This window comes from Anabrus simplex, chromosome 4, assembly GCF_040414725.1.
Source record: "Anabrus simplex isolate iqAnaSimp1 chromosome 4, ASM4041472v1, whole genome shotgun sequence".
Taxonomy (NCBI): Eukaryota; Metazoa; Arthropoda; class Insecta; order Orthoptera; family Tettigoniidae; genus Anabrus; species Anabrus simplex.
In genome coordinates this window covers 238,798,656-238,823,274 of record NC_090268.1, presented here as the reverse complement: position 1 = coordinate 238,823,274, position 24,619 = coordinate 238,798,656, and the positions used below count along the sequence as shown (strand labels likewise).

Below are 24,619 nucleotides of genomic sequence, written 5' to 3'. Positions count from 1 at the left end.
TTCTTTGTGTAATTATTACCATGGCCTTTGGCTGTAATAAAGTTATTAATTAAAAGAACAGTAATCAAAACATTTATACTATACACTGGCATAATATAACATACTACAGAGTCAACAGCTTTCTCTTGTGCTGATGATGATGCTTGTAGTTTAAAGGGGCCTAACATCGAGGTCATCGGCCCAGCTTTCTCTTGGGTAAGAATGTAATAATATAGCCACTTCTGAATTATACCTAGGCGTATCAGGTTTACTGCCTCGCTATCGTGAAGCACACCTATGAAATATAAGGCGAGGCAGACCAACTTAGGGTACAGCGATAGAGTAGGCTATAGAAGAAGACACATACGACACTGACTTCTAATAAATCAAGGCATGATACTTAAACTTCTCGCAGAGTGGAGAAAAATTAGCGGGAAAGTTGGTAATAAAACTAACTTCCCTCGTAAACCAAGCTTTTTCACGAAAGATAATAGTAGATGCAAAGCTGTCAATATTTTTATTAGAAGAAGAGTAATCAAACAAAGTGGACGACTCCCCCTCCAATAACTCCAAACAAACGGACGCATTCAAAGTGGGGTAAAGGAATGGAATGCAATGAAGTCATGTTCTTTTGTTTGAGTCAACTTACAGCCAAGTACGTCCAGAGGGTTCATATTGAAGAAAAAGTTGAAGGAGGAATAGAAGAAACCTAACATTAGAAAGTTGAACAAAATGAGAGGACGTGACATGCACACAATGGGAGGAAATAAGCAACGTCTTTCCTCGAAAAAGTAAGAAGCTCAGTCCCCAACAAGAAAAGAAAAGAAGATACGGTGCAGAACAAAAAGAGGATAAACTACAGAAACAAGAGAATTATGTATTTAAGAAAAACGGCACTGGAGATTCAAAACTCGTAGTTACTCCAAGTAGAGCTAGAAACGATGCAATGGTGTGCATAAATAAAACAAAGAGAAAGGGGAGGGGGGTGGAATTAAAGAAAATTCAAATGAATCATTCTGATGATGAAAAATGAAAACCTACAACCTGTTTTTCAGCCAATGACCGAGTCTGGGATGGAACGAATGAAGCCCCCATCTTTTGACGAGGATAGGAATTGTGCCGGCTGCTGAAGCCTGTCGCACTCCGCTGGGGCAAGGATTAATGACTGACAGATGAAATGAAATGATAGGGGAGAGTGTTGCTGGAATGAAAGATGACAGGGAAAACCGGAATACCCGGAAAAAAACTTGCCCCGCCTCCGCTTTGTCCAGCACAAATCTCACATGGAGTGACCAGGATTTGAACCACGGAACCCAGCGGTGAAAGGCCGACGCGCTGCCGTCTGAGCCACGGAGGCTTCATTCTGATGATCAGAGACCAAATGATTGGCATTTTTTAATTTTTTTTCTCAAATTCTTGAGGTTGCTGAAAACGACAAAGAATATCAAACAAGACCTTTGAAATAGTGCCCTAAAAAAAAAATACATAATTGATTTTGTTACGCTTCGTAGTGTGGGTACTGTGGTCAGTAGTTCGTGAACCACGGGGAACGGCTGAGTGGCCTAGTAAGTGGTCCTGGGTGACGCGATACTAGTTAGTTATGTAACAGGAGTAGGTATCTCGGACAGGCGGCTCAACTATACAATCCACCCGTTAGAGGAGAGATTTTCACTGGGACTATGTGTAAGTCGAGTAGTATCCTGCTTCACAGCACTTTTAACCGAGAACGCTCAGAACTTTTTAAGCAAGATTCAGACCAATGGAAGTAACTGAGTCCCACTACCATTTGATAGGCGAGGGATTCCATGGAAAACACTTGGCGAACAAAAAAGATTTCGATGGGAACCTATCAATATTAATGGAGTTTATGGAAGAATAGAACTGGCTGACTCAGCAAAGAGTATGGGTCTGGATGTGTTAAGAGTTAATTATTTTTTTCATGTGACGGTGCAGAGATGAGGATGAAGTTGACAAATTTTATGAAGCGCTGAGTGACATCGTCGTCAAGGTCAACAACTAGGACGGGATAGTGCTAGAGGGCGATTTCAATGCGAGAGCTGGAAATTGAACTGAAGGATATAAGATGATGGGTAAATGTGGACTCTAATAAGAATGAGAAGCGTTTACTGGAATTCTGTGCTAGTATGGGATTAGCCGTTTCGAATACATTCTTCAAGCCTAAGGCTAATCACTGCTACACACGAGAGGGTAGAAGCACCATATCTATAACAGACTATATCCGACTCTGAATTCAGGACATCTGTTAGGAATGTGCAGGTATTCCCGGGATTTTTTGATGCTAAAGATCGCTATCTGATATGATGTAGTTAACTAAGTATCTCTAGGCCTAGGATAGAGAAAGTGAAATCTGTCTACAAACGAATAAGTGTAAAAAAAAATTTAGGACAAAGAAAAAGGACAGAAGTGCATGGATGTGAATAGTGAAAAGTTCCAAAAAATAGAAAGTAAGCATGTTAAAGATACGGAAAGAGAATGGGTGGCTTACATAAATGTTGTAGTAGAAAGAGCAAGGGAATGGCTAAGAACAACTGTGTAATGATGGGGAAGAAAAAGCGAAAGTCTTGCTGGAATGATGAAGTAAGAGTAGCTTATAAACGTAAAAAGAAGGCGTATCAGAAATGGTTTCAAACAAGGGCTGGTGTGTACATGAAAGAAACAGAGCGAAACAAATAACTGCTATACCCAAGAAGTCGTGGGAAGATTTCCGTCATAACCTAGAAAGGCTAGGTCATGCGGCAGGGCAACTATTCAGAAGAATCTTAGAAAGGGAGGGAAAAAGGTAATGTTTTGGATTAATCAGGTGGTCCCAGAGTACATGACAGGAAATCACTAGGCAGGTGGAAGGGATGTTTTGAAAATCTTCTCAACGTAAAGAGAAATATTTCTGTTGACGTCACGAACAACCGATCTCATGGGGAGAGAGATATTGATGATGATGTTGTTTAAAGGGGCCTGACATCGAAGGTCATCGGCCCGAGGAAGATAATTATGTTAATGAAATTACCGTTGATGAACTGGAAAGGATGATAAATAAACTCCACTATCATAACGCAGCAGGAGTAAATAAAAGTAAACCTGAAATGTTAATATACAATGCTTTTTTTTTTTTAACACTTGACCGATGGGTTCACCTCTCCACCACCAAGCATGCGTGCACCACGCACTCTCGGACTCCATGCTTTAAATGCCATGTACACAATATAATACAATACAATCTTACCTAATAACAGATGCTCGAAGTTCTTGGGTCATACACGCACTGTATCTGGAAAGCATATTCTGACTGACGCGAGTGAGTTCTATCACAGTAACATTTCTGATTTCATTCGTAATGTTTTCTTTTAGTTCCTACAATATATCAGGATTTGTCTTATAAACATTTTTCTTTCAGTCTATCCCACAAGTAAAATCAGGTGGCACATCACCAGGGAAGTTCCGAACAAATTCAACACGCACCCAACAAGCTGATTGGTATTTGAAATACTTTTTACACACGACGATGCACTACTGTAATGAAAGCATCTTTGCAAATGAACAATTCAGAGATTCGACCTTCAAATGAGCACTCGCAATCGCAGGTTACACACCGGCTCGAACCAGTGCCAACGCGCGCCTGGCGGCGGAGAAGAAAAACGCTCTGTCATCGGGCAAGAGTTAAAAATAAAGCCTTGTATAGTGGTAAGGAAAGAGATAAAATAGCTTCACAGAGTAACAAGACTAGCGCGGAGTGTTAGTAAGGTATCTTCTGATTGAATGAAAGAAGAAATTGAATTTAATAATACTGAATTTTCATACCGCATTGTACTCGAGTTGAAAGTTTATTTCGAGTAATTGAACCTAAACTGCTGTGCAAAACTTAAGGGCGAAATTAACTTTCTCATGGTGTGTCATTGCCAAGTAACATACCTCGATGAAACTTGAACCATACATAGGAAGAACTGCTACAGTATGGTACGGGTAGACTGAAAAGAATATGCAATGAGACGAACAGAGACAATAAATTACACGTAAGTCATTGAGACTCATGATGGTCCCCCGGACATCACAAAAGAAGGGACATGGTTCTTAAAAGGGTGTGTGATCACTACGGACAGCATGCATGCTCTGCAACGTGTTCCCATGCTGGCCACAAGATTGTCTCTCCGCACACCATAAAAATTGGACCACAAAAATGGCCATGTTCGAAAATATTTTGGGGGGGATTACGTGCTCCCACCTCTCGCCAGATGAGGGAACGTCTAGAATCGCTACTCAGACTGAATTTGCTCTCATCTGAGAAGAGCACGCGGCCCCATTCCTCGTCGGTCCAGACCTGACACTCTTGGCACCATCGCAAACGGTGCCGCCGATGTGCGGGTGTCAACGGAACACGACGCAATGGTCGTCCGGCAAACAGACCACTCCCATGCAGTTGCCGTGCCACTGTGGAGCGCGAGATTGGGTGCCTTGCGGTCCTGTTAAATGTGGTTACAATTGCACCCGCTGTTTGACGTGAGTCTCTTTTTGCCTGCTGCACAATTTAGCAGCCATCTGCTGCTGTAGTTGGCCGTGGTCGACCCCCTCCTCTCCTTCGGGCAGCAGTGCCTGTGGTTCGGAATGCTCTCCATGCACGTGAAACAATTCTGTGAGCAATACCAAACTCTTGGGCTACACTCGTCACACTTCGTCCTTCTTCCAGTTTCCCGATTATTCTTCCCCATGTGAAGTCATCCAAATGTTGTGCCAGAGCTATGTTGTAATGAATAACACCACCACAGTGCACCGTAACAGCTCACTTATTGACTCACACTGTCTTGTCCCATTCCTTCAACTGCCTCGTCTTGTGGTTACTAGACCCATTTGGCGCTATAGTCGTGCTGACCTCACGCCAAGTTTTTCTATGCACGTATGGAAGACCTCTTGAAACATGTTACCGCACTTTCAATCATTTCCACCAAGTAGTTAATATGTTATGTTGCTTTATGTATCTCGTCCTTAAGTTTTGCACAGCAGCAAGCAAACAGCAAGGAGTATGTTGGATGTAGTAGGGAGTATGGACTATGGAGTAGGGAGATATTTCACTGACCAGTGTAGCAGGCAAGGTGTTCATTGGCGTTTTGGTAGGAAGGGTGCGATCAATGGTTGGATGAAAACAAGTGTGGTTTCAGACCACAGGGGAGCCATCAGGATCAAATTTTCATTATACGCCAGGTAATTGAAAAAATCCTACGAGAGGAATAGACAGTTATGTTTCGTAGATCTAGAGGAGGAATATGACAGATTAGCGTGAGAAAAGATGCTAACCGTACTGAGGGATTACGGGAAACATGTGACTGCTACCACATCCAACGATAATGAAAAGGAAAAAAAAAACAGAATCAGTGACGGAATACAGTAAGAAACCGCAAACACCCTTAATTTCTAATTTTGGAATTTTGATATTTTATTGCTATTCGTCTGCAATAGATATGATATTAAATACAATCAAAGGCATTTATGCCGACAATTGGTCTGCCGTGAGAACTGACGGCAGAATGATTTCTTGGTTCAAGGTGCTTGCAGGGATTATACAAGGCTGTAATCTTACACCCTTTTTGTTTACATGAATCATCTACTGAAAGGTATAAAATGGTACGGAAGGATTCAATAGTAATGTTGTAAGTAGTTTGGCGTATGCCGATGACTTGTCTTAATGCAGCCTGTGCTGAAATTACGAACAGTGAGTATCTTATGGAAATTAAAATTTCTAAGACTTAAGTTATGTCAGTAGGGAAGAAATCTTACAGAACGGAATGTCAGGTTGAGAATATGAAACTGGAACAGTTAGATAATTTCAAATTTAGGATGTGTATTCTCCCAGGATGGTAGAGAGTGAATCAAGGTGCAGGTAAACGCAGTGAGCTCGCAGTTGCGAGCAACAATATTCTGTATGAATGAAGTGAGTTCCCAGACTAACTATATTTACACCGGTCTGTTTTCAGACCACCTTTCGCGGTACGGGAATGAAAGCTGGGTGGAATCGGGACATATTATTCATAAGTTAGAATTAACAGATATGAACCTAGCGACAATGATCGATGGTACAAACAGGTAGGCGCAATGGCAGGAGGATACTCGGAATGACGAGATAAAGGTTGCGTTAGGAATGAACTTTTTGGATGAAGGGGTACGCATAAAGCGGCTTCGATACTGGGGTCATGTGAGGCGAATGGAGGAGGATAGATTAGCTAGGAGAATAACGGACTTGGCCAGGGAGGGTAACAGAAGTAGAGAGAGACCAAGACGACGATGGTTACACTCAGTTTCTAATGATTTAAAGATAAGAGGAATGGAATTAACCATGGCTATAGAAATAGTTACAAAGAGAGGACTGTGGATGCATTTAGTAAATTCACACAGGGCTTGCAGACTGAATGCTGAAAGGCATACGTCTATAATGATGTATGTATGTATGTATGTAGGTATGTATGTATGTATGAGGGGCGTACTATATTGTTTTACACTTTATTTTTTGTACGTCCGGTTATGGTTCACATTTCGCTTTTGAAAGTGGTGACGTGTAACTAGTGTCTTGTTCCACCGTTTGGTAGCAGCACGAGCACAGGGACGAATGCACTCGTCATAGCCATTTCATAAGAACACTGTCAGCGTAGGAGAAGACATGGAAAGCAACCGTCAGGGACAGCGCTATACAACTTGGTTCCTAAGGAAAGGAGGCGAGACCACTGTAGAAATTCATCGGCGCTTGGTGGCAGTCTGTGGAGAATATGCGCCGTCACGGAAAACACTTTACAATTGGGTGGAAGGTTGGAAAATAGGGAGCACATCGGTGGGCAAGGGAACCAATTCTAGAAGGAATGTGACAGTGGCAACACCAACCAACAATGGCCGGGTCGAACAGGCTATCCAAGGAAACAAATGCATCACATTTACGGAAATGGAGGCAGCCAAGGGAATTAGCCGAAACACCCTGCAGCGGATCGTGCACGGCCACTTGCAGTTGGGGAAGGTGTCATCCGCGTGGGTGCTTAGACTCTTGTCTGCAGACGAAAAGCAGAGGCGTGTGGACGTGTGCAGAGAACTTTTGCAATGCCATGATAAAAATCCAGCCGACTTCATGACTAGACTTGTGACTGGTGATGAGACATGGCTTCTTTGTAATCTAACTGGGCTGATTTCAAAGTCAACCAGTCACATCCCAAGATGAGATCAAATACCATGTGAGGAATAACCAAACATACCTGAACTGTAATTAAACCCTCTATACTAATCGGCACCGCGACTTGCCTGCAGATTTGTTTCAACTTTTTACCAACAGCTGTAATAATGAATGTTGACTTAACAGGTATCTCTTCAATCTTAATACCCTTTTTAACTAAAGAATCATACCATTCTGAGCTAATACATGATTTCTGACTTCCTGTATCAACTAACGCATTAACATACGCCCCCATACTTCTAATTGAACCACAGGATTAACCACTTCCTTACCCGAATCTAAATAATTACGCTCTGGTTCACACATAAGATCTTCCTTAACATCTAGGTCATATGGCAATAGTTTCATAACACAATTTCTAACTATTTCCTGATAAGGATGGAATTCTGACCCTTCATTACAGTTTAAAGGTTGAACTCTTGTACCTACACTTGGCGCGTTAGTAACCTGTCCTCTGACTTGTGTTCACATGACACTGCCAACAATTCGTCCCTCTGGACTTCCTCTAATTTACCGTTACCCGCAGCTTCAAATAAGGCATCCTTCTGATCCTCTTTCAAACACAACTGGCATAAATTAAACCCTTCACTGGGTTTCTCCTCATATCTAGAAACCTCAATAACACTCCACATAGCACAAACACTCGTTTTCCTCTGAATTCCATTTTTCACTTCGAGTTTGACATACTTATTATCCCACTTCAGAACTATCGTACTATCGTCTGAATCTAACGTAACTTTTGTCATTCCTACTCTTATTTCCGTCGCTATCTTCGCTCCTATTATCTGTTTCCTCCTCTCCGCACTTATCTACCTCTTCCTTAGAATTACTTATAACACTACCCTTCAGCACGTGCCCACTATGCAGCGTCATATCTTTCTCCTCTTGCTCAGCCATGCAACCCCCAAAATCAAACACACAAGAAAACATATTGTGGATACACAACAGTTACCTCCAAAACACTGATTCTAGCCGTTCTATACAAGTACTTAATGGTTTACGAGCTCCACGCTTGCGGCGACAATATGTAACGCCCACAGATGTGTGACAAATTTGTGATGCGGCGGGTCACCTTAATTTTAATATAGGCCTAAATAAATAATATCTCGTTTCTCCAAAAACAATATCTCATGGGCGCCAGCCATCAAGCTTATGGCTTGAAAACGATAGTTGATAATTAATAATGATAGTGATAATACGTAATGAGACTCTAAAAACTCCCAGGGGTGGGGTGACGGAACATTAACCATTAAGTACACTAATTTGGAAGTTAAGGATCATTAATAATAATTTCAGAAAATACAAATTAAAACAGCTATTAATTAGGATGGAAAACGTGACGTAACGGCATATTAACGAAATCTGAACTTACGGAAGCAAAAGAAAAATTGAATGAAATAAACTCTAAGAAAATGAACTGTTAGGCGGAGACTTGCAGTAATTTATGCCATTAGCTCACTGTGTGTAGACTCTCTTATTTGGATACAATCTATGTAGCAGCTGATGTTTGATGGATCTCTCGAACCGGCGGCGTCATCTCTTGTTGTGGATTCCAGTCCTACTCCTGCTTTGTGCATAGTACACTAGCTGTACTATGACTTTCCTGATTTTAACACTTCCTACGGTACTCCTTACATAAAGTCGTAATGAGTCCTAATTTTAATATCAAAACCTCCTCCGATGAGTAGTTGTAAGTAAGAGTGTCCAAGAGTGTCTCCCCAGCTCTTGCCATCGAAGTATACAGGTTCCAAGTCTCCCTCCATCAACCATATCACATAGTCCAGTAAGATCTCATGGACTATCCCTTCTCCTGTCCATTGCTATTAATCCATCACGTTGCTTCATTACGTCCATTTACATAGGTTGAACTTTCCCGCGGAAACAAAGCGTTAGGTACCGAACTTCGAAAAGTAGGCGTGAACAAAGCCTTAACTGTCTCCTCAGAGTGTGGAGAGGGTAAGGTCTTTCGTAAGCTTGATGACGTACATTTCCTGGTAATGGGCTGAAATTAGACTGCTGACTCCGGTTACCTGACTTCGGTTATTGGAAAACTTACTGCAAGCTATTAATACGAATGATGTTGAAATACTTTACTCAATAAGTCGTTCATTCAGAATACGTTATAGCCGCGATACATAGAAATGAAATGAAGTGAAATGGATGATTAAAATCATATATATATAAAAATACATAATCATTTTAAAATGACCGACCAGTGATTAAATATATACATATTTTCAATTAATTACACAGATCAATAATTTAGTACATGCTGTTATGTTCCAAACATCACAAGGTAACATGTTTAATTAATGGAATGGAGGTGATGTAGTTTGAAGATTGAAGTTTTCGTTGCGCGGACGCCCATGTTAATGACTGTTTCATTCTTTACACCAAACCGTCTCATCGTATTGATCAACAGTTTGGGAATGTTTTCCCTCATTCCCAGCACAAGCCGTATGAGCTTGATGTCTTCTAACGTGTACTTACACATGTATTTTCGGATGATAGGTACACGCTGCTTTTCTTCTCTAAATCCACTTCGTGAAGTAGTTGTGCATGGATCTAGAACTTGATAGTCGGATGGAGAATGAAGCCCTTCGTATCATCAGATTCAAAGACAAACCATGCCGATTGTTTTCGTTCCGCCGCCAATTGTAAGACAGTAGACGTTTTCGTGCTCGGTGTCCCCTTTTTCTCGTAGTGTGTCAGCCATGGAGAACCGGATGTGGAGTCACGAGTTTCTCAGAAATTCACTATTATAACAGGATCCTAAAACGTGAACCAATGATTCGATCTCATCGCATCGCCTACAGTGGTTCAATCAATCAATCAATCAATCAATCAATCAATTGATTGATCTCCTGGGTGGGTGCAGTAGAATAACACCCATGATACCTCTGCCTGTCAATCAATCAATCAATCAATCAATCAATCAATCAATCAATCAATCAATCAATCAATCAATCAATCACCACTGATCTGCATTTAGGGTAGTCATCCAGGTGGCAGATTCCCTATCTGTTTTCCTAGCCTTTTCTTAAATAATTGCAAAGAATTTGGAAATTTATTGAACATATCCCTTGGTAAATCATTCCAATCCCTAACTCCTCTTCCTATAAACGAATATTTGCCACAATTTCTTCTTGAATTCCAACTTCATCTGCAAACTTCTTTCCTACTTTTGAAAACACCACTCAGGCTTATTCGTCTACTTACATCATTCCACGTTAATTCTCCACTGACAGCTCGAAACATACCACACAGTCGAGCATCTCGCCTCCTTACTTTCAATTCTTCACAGCCCAAAGTTTGTAACATTTTCTTAACACTACACCTTTGTTGGAATACACCCAAAACAAATCGTGCTGCTATCCTTTGAATTATTTCCAGTTCTTGTATCAAGTAGTCCTGGTGAGGATCCCATGCACTGAAACCATACTTTAGTTGGGGTCTTAGCAGAGACCCTCTCCTTACATCCTTACTACAACTCTCATAACAATGTGGAGAAATCTGTAACCTTTCTTGACAACCTCCTTAATATGATTTCCGCAATATACCTTGCCCTGTACTATTCGTTAATTTCTAGTCAAACAATCAGCACTAACTACGTTAATATTACGGGAATTAGCCCCAGAAGACCAAAGATGAATGCTAGTCCAGATGTGATGCTCGCCATGTCAGTTAATTCTCTTCTACCAGACTTAAAGTTTGTGGGAGCTTTAATATACTTTACCTTGCCTTGTAGGTGGGGTCAGTAGAATAACACCCACGATATCTCCTGCCTGTCGTAAGAGGCGACTAAAAGGGACTCCAAGGACTCTTAACGTGGGAGCGTGGTTTGGCGACTACGAGGTCTTGAGCTGAGCCCTGGCACTGCTTGTGTCAGGCTCCTCACTTTCATCTGTCCTACCCGACTTCAGCTGATCAACTCTTGTTCATTTCAGACCCCGACGGTCTTAGGTCACAAGGCCTAGGCAGTCTTTCATTTTCATGCCCGTAGTGGACGTCTTTCTTTGGCCAATACCTTCATTTTTCTAATTGTCGGATCCCCTCTACTCCCCCCCCCCCGATTAGTGTTATCAGAGGATGACTGCCCAGTTGTACGTCCTCTTAAAACAGTATTCACCACCACCGCTGTGAGAACAATGGTGCGGCACCACATTCTCTATGCGGTCCGTCCTTAATGTTATAAGTAGCTGCTGAAATAATATCCTAATTTGAAGGGGGTATGCGAAGTAGCTCCTTTGGGAAGAGCTTTCGCATTACTGGCCATCCGCATAGTCGTTTGCAAGACTACTTTTTATTTACTTATTCTCTCTCGACCGCGCGTCAATTCTTTTATATTTCATTATCTTCTCCGTTTTCTATCTTGAAAGCCTTGCAGGCGGCCATGAACCGGGGGTGACAGTGGCTCTTGAGCGGCAGTGGTCTAGCGCCGGGGATGTCTTGGTATGACCGCGACAGGGTAACCAGTGCCGAAAGGAGATATGGGATTGCCTGGTGGGTTTAGGGAGGTTTCTCATAACTTCTCCTTTACGGAGGGGTGGAAGTAGCTGGCAGAAGACTAGCTTTTGCACCTCAAGTTATTCTGTACTCTTGTACTGGGCTATGTTCCTCCGTTAGTACTTGCTTATCGGTCATTTGTCCAAACAGGTAGGTCACCACGGGCTGTGAGGCGGGGCGGAGCCTCATGGCACCCCCCACCCCTAAAAAGGACACATACTAACACAGCTCTAGTCACTTCATCTTACCTAGAAAAAGGCAAACCATGTCGAGCTGGGCTGAGCGATGACCGTCCGAACAGGCCTCCAGTGATTTCCATTTCTTCGGATCGTTGATGAAGCACGAGGATGACCGTCATGACGTGGCTTCAGAAACTGGAAGCAGATTTCTGTCTTGCCAACATCGATGTCTTGATGTAGAGGAACAAGAGCTTGGATAAGAATAATGTGAATGTTGAATAGCAATGTGAACTCCCACGTATTATTTTATCCGCCTGTAAAATATTCTCCGTGCAAGATCTTGCTTCCTTATTTTTTTTACAGGTGCATTGCATTTATAACACATGGTGCCCGTCAACGTTGAAGGGTCTACCTTACAAAGTCTGCACCACTATTAGTAATAAGCCATAAAAAATACACCCTGGGGTGTACAAAATTCCCTGTACTTGCGGCAAGGTATACATTGGCCAAACATTCCGGTTTCATTGGTACTCGTATCAAGGAACACCAGCGTAATATCCGTCTCAACCAGCCAGACAAAACAGCAATAGCTGAGCACGCCCTATCAACGGGTCATGATATCGCGTTCCAAGATGTTCGACTACTACTAACCTGTTTTCATTCATTCATTCCTTGAAGAAGAAGGTGAGCCTCTTAGACGGTCACGCCGTCTCTCAGATCAGGAGATGCTTGGAGAAAGTGAGAGGGTTGGCGGCCGTGGCCTATACTAAGAACTGTCTCGGCATTCACCTTAGTGCAAGAGAATGGAAAACTACGGAAAACAACTTTCAAGACAGCCGAAGGTGGGGACCAGCCCCTCTCCGTCTCCCGAATTCAGAGGCGTAGAGCCGTGGCCATCCCTCCTCTGCTCAGTTGGCCGGTCGGCGTGCAGAGCTGTCGGACCACGGACCAGCCGTGGCCACTTCTGTGCCCGGACCCACTCTGCAACCGCCGACCAGATGTTCGAGCTCTAACCCACACTAAACACTATAGGACGAGGCGAGTTGGCCGTGCGGTTAGGAGCGCGGAGCTGTGAGCTTGCATCCGGGAGATAGTGGGTTCGAACCCCACTGCCGGCAGCCCTAAAGATGGTTTTCCGTGGTTTCCCATTTTCACATCAGGCAAATGCTGGGGCTGTACCTTAATTAAGGCCACGGCCGTTTCCTTCCCAGTCCTAGCCGTTTCCTATGCCAACGTCGCCATAAGACCTATCTGTGTCGGTGCGACGTAAAGCCGCTAGCAAAAAAAAAAAAAAAAAGTGGCGAACGAGAGTACCACTTACTATAAACAACGGTAAAGCATTGTAAGTTCAAGTGATTCAAACCTTCATTCATTTTTAAAGGAGTCTTGCTCGTGAACAGACAAGATTATCTTTTGAAGACGCAGAGCAAAGTTCTCTGAGAAAAAAAAAAAAGCCCGAAAGCTTATTATCGTATCTACATACAAACTATTATTATCTATGTAATGTCATCATCATTCATTGTGCAAAATTTGAATCACCCGTATACTGTATTTCAAGGAAAGTGTGTCGGTAGATGTAGAGTGGGTCTCGGCCCTCAAGTGACCACGGCTGGTCCGTGGTCCAACAGCTCTGCACTCGACCGGCCAACCGAGCAGAGGAGGGGTGGCCACGGCTCTCACGTGGCTCTGCGCCTCTGCATTCGGGAGCCCGGACAGGGCTGGACCTCATAGTTGGCCCCAACCGTCGGCTGTGCTGAGAGTGGTTTTCCATGGTTATCCATTCTCGTGCACTAAGGCGAATACCGGGGCAGTTCCCAGTATAGGCCACGGCCGCCAACCCCCTCACCTTCCTCGAGCATCTCCTTCACCGTCACATATCTCCCGGCCTGAGAGACGGCGTCACCGTCTAAGAGGCCCGCCTCCCCGTTCTCGGGAGGAATGAAACCATTTTAATAGTAGCAGCAGCAGTAGTAGTAGTAGTAGTAGTAGTAGTAGTAGTAGTAGTAGTAGTAGTAGTAGTAGTGGAAAGTGTGTGTTTTGTGGTTACCTACACTAATGCCTGCATTTCATGTACATCATCCTTTAATTAGTCAGTTTCATTTGTAAATGGTCTGAAGGAATGCGGTTTATCAAGTTTCTATTGACTCAAGGGGAAGTATAACTGGGCAACCATCCTAAGCAAAATATGAAAAGTTCCAACAATGCTTAGAATGAATGTATTGGCCAAAGAAATACAAGCACCATAAAGGGCTTGAAAATTAAACTTGTAAACTCCCAAAGAATTTCGTTTTCTACAGTCAGATGGCTCTAACATCGATTTGCTAGTTCACTCTCACGCACTAAAAACGAACCTAGAACTTAGGAAATTTCATTTTTGTTATTAGTAAACATTTTTCTGAAGACTGCTTTTTTAATGTACCGAAGTTATCAACACTTCAGCTGGTTCCTCCTCTACTGTAATCTAACTATCAGATGCTTGTAAATATGTTCTTTAGCCAATCAAAACCGGGTTTGTATACAGGAATCCAGCCTATCAGCAAAGTGTGGTTCAATTTAATCGAGAAGCTTCCCCTTACGGAACTACATAAGCAGGGCACTTCAGGACCGTCTTGTCTCAATTGCTCCAGTGCCTGGGAGTGTGATTTGAAGGACGCCTAGGAGGCATGGGCGTGGCCTGCTTGAAGAATATCCAGCGATACAAGGTAATGGCAGAATTTTCCTAAACATGTTGATAGCGCCTGGGGGGTAGTTTGAGGGGAAGGTTTTAGCCGTTTTCTTTTAATGTAATTTTGTAAACTGGTGGTTTAAATGTAGGATTTTCGGCGAAGTCTCAGGGTTCTGTTTCTATTCCCTACCGGGAAATATGTAATGTAAAGGAAAGAAGAGTGGTGACCCTCTGCCGTCTCCCATTCAACCTTGCAATTGGATGACTAAAGTTTTCAAACTCTAAATTTTGTAAATCTCTTCTCGGCTTTAAAGGTTCTTCCTTTAGTCATCCTCTTGTAGTATGGGATTAACCTCCGTATCTTTAGGCCGTAAGCCCACTTAGGTTTTTAGTCATTTCTATAAGGAGCATTGGAGGTTCGCCTCCTTGCCTTTTGTTAATGACCGGTTATGTGCAACCTTTTTCTATTTTACTCTTAAGGCTATGTAGTATGGGTAATTATGCCCCTGTTTATCCTGTATTATCCATAAGGCAACTGTTCTTCGTTGCAGCTCAAAACCCTCAAAAGGCTTGACTTTCATTACACCAATCATCGCAAAGGGCTAACCTAAATCTAGTGGTAGCCCATTGTCTTGGACTCAGCATGTGCCTCTGGTGGTTGCTGTCCTAGCATCTGTACGAACAACTCGTTCGGGTCTGTTTGAATTTGTACGTACTAGGTACCTTCAACATTAAAAAGTATTCTGATATTTAATCTCGGCAATTGTGATTCAAAAGTAGTATATTGAGTTTTTCTCATTTTTTGAACATGGATACAAGTCCTTTTAGATACCTCTTGTGTTTTTCTTCATACATTAAGATTTTTCCAGAAACATCGGCTATGCATACGAACGTAAATAAACTGAAAGTTGTTTTTCTTTCGTCGGACCTATTTTAGTTCTGTTCGTGAACTTCCGTCCTCCCTCCTGCGTTCTACATTATGATTCTAGTGTTTTCGTCTGTTTATCATTTGGTTTTATTTTAATAGAACAATATCTCAAGAAAGGAATTGTATTTCAAATACGTTCTATTTCTTTTCATCCCTGCTACTACAGAGTTGTACATATGATAATGTTCTCTTCTGAAGCACAAGATGTGGGATGTGGAATTTCCTTCTCTTACACATCGCCCACTTTGTTCCACAGGCCACCTTCAATTCATCATCTCAAGTGCTTAATATCATGTTAATCACTGCATTTAGTCCGCAGCATATTTAAACTACACAGGTTTATGGATCGACTGCTTCAATATTAGTAAACGAAAGAAACGTTTCACTTTCTAGGTTATTGTTTTCGGCCACGCGACGATCAGTAAAATCCTCAATCTCCACTGCAACTTTTTCCATCCTAGACTATCTTTTTCATACAAAATTACCAGCAAATTACGCATGCCCGGTGTGGTATAAATCTTGCCATGCCAAAGCAGTTGATGTAGCGCTCAACGAGACCAGCCGCATAATTACTGGATGTTTGAGACCTACACCTTTGGAAAAAGCGTATTGCCTTGCAGGGATAACACCTCTCGACATCCTCCGTGAAGTGGCAGCCAAGAAAGAAAAGAGAAAGACGTTGACATCTGAAGCCCACCCGTTATTTGGATATGAGCCACCACGCCAGCGCCTTAAGTCTAGGAAAAGCTTCTTGAGAGTAACCGAAACACTTGCAAGAACAGCGCAGCAAGCAAGAATTTAAGAATGGCGCGCCAGGAGTCAACATACGAACATCAGTCAATAGATTACCCCAAAAGAGGAACTCCCTCCTGGCCATGTAACAGATTAGGTGAGGAGAGCACCGAATAGACTGCGCTCTGGTGTTACGCGGTGCAGGGTCAACCAGAAGAAATGGGGTTTCGAAGCGGACAGTACCTTGTGTGTATGTGGAGAAAAGCAGACCACAGCACATTTGCTGCAATGTAGTTTCATGGCCATTCAGTTGCACAACAGAAGACCTGGTCAAAGCGAAGCCAAATGCACTTGATGTCGCAAGGTTATGGGCTCATCTAGTTTAATGTGGTTCTTCGTCACTGAAGAATTTATATTATGTTTTATGTTCTTTCCTCATATTTAATTTAAAACTTGTGTATGCTTCTGACACGATATAAATAAAAAAAACAGCAAGACGTAAAAATTGAATTCTGAATTCTGCTTATCATGAATACATAAATACAGAAACCTATAATTTTTAGAACATGATCCATTGTATGTTGAATACTGAACAGAGAGATAAAATATAACTATCAAATTCAAATTACTTTCAGGGCGACAGCAGATCTTTAAATGCAGCCATATTAAAATCAAAGCTAACCACTCAGTGTACTCTTCTTTAAATTTAGAGGATTACACGAAGCTAAAGATAAAAGTGCGGAAGTGTGGTGGCCGCACTGTCACAAAGAGAAGACAGGATACACCAGTCTCGTCTTCTCCCTTCGCTGCCCACGACCGCGAACAATGCTGTTGAAGCCATTCTGATGCAAAAACCTACGTGTGAACTGCAGCGTGAAGAGCAGATGCTTTATATAAGCTTAGAGCAAAGTTTCAAACATTATTCCAACAAAGGCAGAAGGTGATCAGAAGCGCCAAATTACGAAAATAACTGCCATTTTATTTTTTAAATAAAGACTGGCGAAATTACATGCCAAGTACTAAAAGAAAGCAATTTCTTTTCATGAGATATATACTCATTTTTTAACCGTTGATTGGAAAGCTTCATTTACTTAAAATATAGACTTTGACGACATCTAAATGCATAGATATATGTAGGGAATACGAGATCATGTTTCAATCCTGCTACCAAGATCGTCTTCAGAACCGGAACAACGAAACTTATCAATGGCAACTGTTACCTCGTAGAGACTAGACTCAAAATAGGTAATTGCATGCTATCAGTTAAAGATCCTATTGGTCTAAACGGTGCTGGAATACACATGATTCCTAGTACCTGTAGATCTGTTTCTGTTGGTCAAACGTGTAAGCAGGTAACATCACAGACAGGTCTTTGCCAGCCAGGTAAGTCTACTGTGGCAGAGCTTGCGATACATAATGACCATCAAATGATTTTTGAAACATCTGGTATTGGTAAGGAAGAAACGTTTTACACGTCGAGTCATTCGTGAGGCCAAGGAAATTGCTACACACAATTTTAACAAAGGTGACGGTTATGTACTGAGTACTGTACATCATAGTTGTCTGGCGTAGCTAGGTCTTCAAAATCATCTCTCTCCTCGAAATTGGAGGCCCAGGAAAGAATTAACCTTATGACAGGGTCTCTCTATCTTGAGTCTAGTTACTATGGAGCGATAATTGGCATTGACAGGTTCATAGTTCAAGATCTGAAGACGATCTCGGTAGCAAGACTGAAAAGCGTCAGCTTACATACAATTATACCACGATCTAATAACCCAACGAACAGTTATGTAATATTAATTCGTCTTGGCCATGCTAAAAAAGCAATCTATATTAATGTGTTGTTTTCTCACAGACTAGAACTACTGTAGTCATACAGTCTGTATTCTACTGGTTAAACGTTTGTCTAATAATCTGCATTATAGTAGTATTCTCTGTTCCGGTATACGTGTATCTGGAGCGCCAAAAAAAAAAAAAAAGGAAATGATTGTTTTCTCTTCTTTTTTTACAAGTTGCTTTACGTCGAAACCGACACAGATAGGTCTTACGGCGACGATGGGATAGGAAATGGCTAGAGGTGGGAAGGAAGCAGCCGTGGTCTTAATTACAGTACAGCCCGAGCATTTGCTTCGTGTGAAAATGGAAAACCACATAAAACCATCTTCAGGGCTGCCGACAGCAGGGTTCAAACCCACTGTCTTCCGAATGCAAACTCACAGCTGCGCGCCCTTAATCGCATGGCGAAATCGCTCGGTGAACCTCAATGAATGGAAGAAAAAGAGCACTATTGTCTCTAAGGTGGAGGAGAAACTGAAGCAGCCAATTTAGATAGAAGCTACACCGAAATAAGGATGATCATGGGAACGTTCATAGATGAAGAAGACAAACAAGGAACTGAACTTGAAATGAATAGTAACCTAGTAGAATTGTAATTTTACGTAAAGCGAATTATAAAGCCAAAAGTCATCTCTATATAGGCCATGAAGGCACCAACAGAGAATCATAAACATTTTAATATGTTCAACTTGTTTCACCAGCAGTTGAAGGAAAATAGGGAGCTAAAACACTTCTAGGATAGCTGAGAGAGGAATTCGAACTCACCTTCTCAATTTTCCTCATGAGGCTAGATACAACCAGTTTCAACACTCATGTTGTTGTTGTTGTTGTTGTTTGAGTCATCAGTCCATAGACTGGTTTGATGCAGCCCTCCATGCCACCCTATCCTCAGCTAACCTTTTCATTTCTACGTAACTATTGCATCCTACATCTGCTCTAATCTGCTTGTCATATTCATACCTTGGTCTACCCCTACCGTTCTTACCACCTACACTTCCTTCAAAAACCAACTGAACAAGTCCTGGGTGTCTTAAGATGTGTCTATCTCTTCTTCTCGTCAAATTTAGCCAAATCGATCTCCTCTCACCAATTCGATTCAGTATCTCTTCATTCGTGATTCGATCTATCCATCTCACCTTCAGCATTCTTCTGTAACACCACATTTCAAAAGCTTCTATTCTCTCTCTTTCTGAGCGAGTTATCGTCCATGTTTCACTTCCATACAATGCCACGCTCCACACGAAAGTCTTCAAAAACATCTTTCTAATTCCGATATTAATCTTTGAAGTGAGCAAATTTCTTTTCTTAAGAAAGCTCTTCCTTGCTTGTGCTAGTCTGCATTTTATGTCATCCTTACTTCTGTCATCGTTAGTTATTTTACTACCCAAGTAACAATATGCATCTACTTCCTTTAAGACTTCATTTCCAACACGGTTTAAAGCCTCCATGACCCGCTGCGTAGCAAAAGAAGTTAGGCGCACGCCTTTATTCTCTAAGTTGCCAGTTCGAATACCAGCCCAGCCATCTAGGAATGCTTAAGTGAATGTTAAGAGATTTACTGTCAAATGAAAGAGACTTTCTTCAGATAACTTACGGCAATCGGGCGTTTCTGAAGACCGCTCGAAAAACACAGAATAGCCTATTATGATAGACGACAACCATAAAGGAGTCAAAAATAAAATATGGGACAATTCGCCAGAAAGTGGCGGAAGCAGGGTAATGTGCCGTGTTACCAGATAGTGGGATACATAAGTTTGAACACGGGTCTGCACTGATACTTAAGACCTGAAAAGAAAAATGCAGGTTATTTCTTGCAGCAGAAGGTGTTTTACAACGCAGTATTCTTCGTCGTATACTTGCAGTAGACGGGAGTATTTTTTGCCTTTCAAACGCCACAGTGAAATTATAGGGCAAGCGCTTCAGGGAAGAGAACAGGCTACGTAAACTACTTGAGAAAATCTGGTCTCAACACAACCGTGTCCCAAACAGCAAAGTGTAGTCAAGATATCGGTCTTGCTTCTCCACAGGGGCACAATTCCCCATTTCTCCTTTCCAGACTGTGGAGTGACAAATGAGAAATTAAATTCTCATTTACTATGGGTAAAAATTGTGCTCTAACACTCGTCGATATTCGAGTTAAAACATATTAAATATATATTCATTTAAAATATATTAAAAACTAAAGGCTGTCTTGACACGTCCTTTACAAAATCAAGGCGAGAAACTTTGTATACAGAGCGAATCACCTAAAACTTGCACCCCAAATATTTCTGAAATGGAAGGCGCTATTGATGTGCTGTTTTCACAGAAATGAAAAGTAACAAGGGCTCATAATTGTAGCCCGTGCACAGATTTTAATAATTATTAGAATGTGTGTTATTTTAGAAAATTGCTTTTTCAAATGGAACAATGCATACTGACATTAACAAAATAAAACTAGAGCAAATTAGAATGTCAATGGTGTTTCCTTCAGGATTCTAGTAAAAGTAGTTTACGATCTATCGTGTGTCTGAAAATTGTAAGTACCGACAGTTGTCTGTTCCATTCCGCTGCTTAGTTACGACGCTATGATGTTCTTATGTTTGTTTCCTTCACAGTACACTGATTGCATTGCGACTTCCTTGTCAGTTACTTTGTGATAGTTCAAGAAGTAGGACGCGATGGAAGATGTTATGTACAATGCTGAAAAAGCCGACATGCTAATGGTGCATGGAGAATGCTGTTCGTTACTGTGCTCTGCACGCGGAATGATTTCACAACAGACGTCACCCATCGGGACAATTATTTGTGAACCTCTTCAACCAATTACGTGGAACTGAAAGTATAATACCAAAAAAAGTAACAGAAAAAAAACGAATGATTGGAGAAGAGCGTGACATTAATGTTCTAGCTGCTGTTGCTGTAGATCCGCACATTAGTTCCCGCACGAGGAAGTGGCAAGCTTCAGGGAAGTATACTACGCGTTCTCCACCGCCATTATGTTCCATCCGTACCATGTCTGCATGGAAACGATTTTGAGAATCGCGTTAACTTTTATATAGGCTATGAGCATTAAGATAAGATACGCCAGATTGATCATGTATCTTGTTTAGTGATGAAGCGTCATTTACAAATCATGACCAAATAAACCTCTGAAACATGCACTATTGGCCCGTAAACAATCCCCATTGGCTTCATCAGGTGGAACGTTAGCGTCCACGGAGTTTGAACGTGTGGTGTGGAACAGTGAACGATGAGCTCGTGGGCCTTATTTTTCTTGTTTCATAGAAGGAACACTACATTCTCAAAAGTATCTCAACCTCCTAACAGACCAACTTTCACAGATGTTAGAATTAGAAGGCGTTCCACTGCAGACTAGGAGGAACATGTGGTATCAGCATGGTGACTTGTCCGACGACGTATTGTCTTTATCGATTGTTTTCAAAATCGTTGGGCTGGACGAAGGGAACCTGTACCATGGCCGGACTTTAGTTATTTTCTCTGGGGAAAGCTAAAATACGCTGTTTACAAGTACATTCCGACTACACCATATGATATGAAACGACGTATTACTGCTGCCTGCGCCAAAATTTCTGACGAATTGCTAGAGCGTGTGCATGAATCTTTACATGGCAGACTGGAAGCTTGAATTGAGGAGTTTGATGGAATAAGGGCAGAAGTGTCGTTACGCCCTTTTTCCATCAAAGTGCGAATTCAATAGGGATGTATCACGCAAAACTTATCGGCTAGGCAGCGTAATGGTAATACCCGGTATGCGCTTTCCGCTGCTCGATTGTTTTACATGAGACTTATATGGAGTATTCCTACATCTGCGATCATCGAAACGAAACTTTTGCTTTAAATGCATTAAAATGGAGTTACCATATTCTGCTAATGTTTTCAACAAGACGGGAAATGGTATAGGTGCAATGACGATTGCGGATTTGGAAGCCGAATTGAAGAAAAGGGGCGAAAAAATATCCGGAAAAAATGCAAGAGTTGATTGAAAGGTACCAGTAAACAACAAATGTAGCAACTCCTTCTTTTAGCGTTTTTGTTAAGATTGAATTCTTAAAGTACAAATAGCATTTTGAAAACATTCCTAATACGGTATTTTTTCTTTTCTTTGCCGATTATAGGCGTACATAAGGCACGACATTGGTATGACAGCAGTGCCTGGGGCTACATCCAGTACAACTGAACTTCATTTCCGTGTAGCGCACGCGATTCAGGATCTTGTTTCGGACCATAAGACAAATATCGGTATAAAAATTTCAAATTTGGAAGTAATGAGTTATTTCCTGTTCAGGAAGTCTGAAACTGATGGTGCTCCAGTGTCAAATTATAGGCCACTGTGTGATTCAGGGTACCGTACTGCACCGGTGTTATGGCTGTTTTCCTACTTCTATATCTTCTTGCTCTCTGAGGTACCTGTGCCACACCATGCAAATATCGAAGGTACAGCGTTCTCTTTAAGTCTTCGTCTTTCGCCTAAAATTATTGAAATAGGTCATATTAACTTTTCAGAATGTACTACCTTATTATAAAATTATTTCCTAATTAGTACTAATTGTAATTGTAATTCTTTGTGCATTAATAGTGAAATCAGTAGCTATACAGTTTATTTTGACATCATTAGTTTCAATTGGAAACCAAGTTGATCATTGTTGTTGATAAACCAAGAAATTATAGACATTTGTAGTATGTTTTCGACTGAAAGCGTATGATCCTTATCTGTCATTTAATAGAACTGTATATAAAAGGGATGATCATACATACTTACCAGTTTCAGTAATGACATAATCTTCAACTGTAAAATGTTTCGAGCAGACTTTGATATTAGGAGTCATATTTTTATTACGTAGGTCCTGCCTACGAATCGCATGTAACCACTTTTTACGGAAAGCATCTTGCTTAGGAAATTGATGGTATGAATTCGGTCTACCTTGATTTTGGGGTATTGGGACACAGCAATAGTCAGGCACCACAATTTTCTTGTCGTCTTTGTTGTCGTAACGATATATTAAATCTTTAACTTCAGCATTTAACTAGGTAACTTCCATTAAAAACACATACAAACAAATGACGATCGACAAGCGCATACCGGGTACTACACGTGAGAAATCTATCGGTAGTGCTTCAGCACATCCCTATTCTTCCATGTCTGAATTATCTGCCTACAAAATTTCAGATCTTTCAAGCAGGCCGAGAAATCGCTTTCAGAAGGCGGTGCATGACAGTCAACTCCCAGCTTCTTTGCCACCAATTTGTTACAGTGTGTTATGACTTCCTTGTAGTGAATGTGTTGCTGGAAGTTGTTTTAGAAAATGAGTGAAATAAGTGAATCAGAGTCGGAGAATGATTTTAAAGACAGTAAGAAGAGAAGAAATGGCGGTAGTAGTTATAGAAATAAGAAAGGGATTATTGTAATAGGAAAGAAATTTCAGCCTTTTATTCGTTGCTGTGGAAAGGAGTGTAGTGCAGCAGTGACTCGTAATGTCCAAGACACTGTTTCATCTGTTTTATAGTTCAAGTGATAAAGCTCAACAGGATGCATTTCCATCAGGATGTTGTCACAGAAAGGGGATTAAGGAGATAACCAAAGCGCCCAAACGTACGAACAGAGAAAATGTGTGGGGTTATTCATTGCCTGACCAGGGTTGTAAAGTGGTTGTCTGCAGATACTTTCTTTTCAATGTGCTCAACACATCAGAAAAGCGTTTGAGAACTATCCAGAAGAAAGTTATTCAAGGAGATAGCTTTGAGGAAAGAAGGGGTAAATAATGGATGATATTTGGGAGTGTGTGAAGGAGCATTTATTGACCAATCCTCACTCAAATTCACATTATTCAGCATCCAAATCAAGCAAATTGTACTTTGATAATCCAAATTTGAATGTTGTTTACACTCTTTAAAGAGTTCTACCAGTTAAAGTATGGCCAAAAAGTCAATATGAAATACCATGCATATTTTAAGCTTTTTAAAACATTGAACTATGCATTCAGGCAACTAAGATCTGACATTTGTGACTTTTGCTGTGAAGCAACTACAAGACTTAAATCGGAAGACATAAGGAGCTTGAAATTAAGTTACAGCTCCACACAAGATTTGTTGAGGCTTGTTACAAAGAAAAACAGGATATCATTGTACAGTGTAAGACAGATGATAGTTTGCTATGCTTCGAGTTTGACTATGCCCAAAATCAGCCATGGCCAAAACTTGTGGTTAATGCACAGTTCTATAAAAGACTCCTTTGGTTGTACATTTTCAATATACACTGCCATAATGAAGATTCAAGTGCTTTGTACTATTTCATGGAATTTGAGGGTAGAAAGGATCCAAATTCTGTCTGCTCATTCCTCCATAACTTCATATTCAAGAAGCTTCAATAGTCACCAAATGTTAAGAAAATAATTATCTTTTCTGATGCAGCGGGATTACAAAACAAAAATTTTGTTATGACTGCCTTCTGCACTTGGCTAGAAAAGACAAAAAGTATTACATTAGAACACATTTTCCCAGTGCGTGGCCACTCTTACAGTCAGTGTGATAGAAACTTTGGCATTTATGGAAAGAAGTTAAAGAAGATGGAAAAT

General features: G+C 41.3%; 1 protein-coding gene across 1 annotated transcript in view; it reads right to left on the bottom strand.

Annotated features, from left to right (window-relative positions):
• Positions 1-24,619, bottom strand: part of LOC136872242 (mitoguardin-like) — a 380,872-nt gene that overhangs the window by 253,540 nt on the left and 102,713 nt on the right. The window lies entirely within an intron of this gene.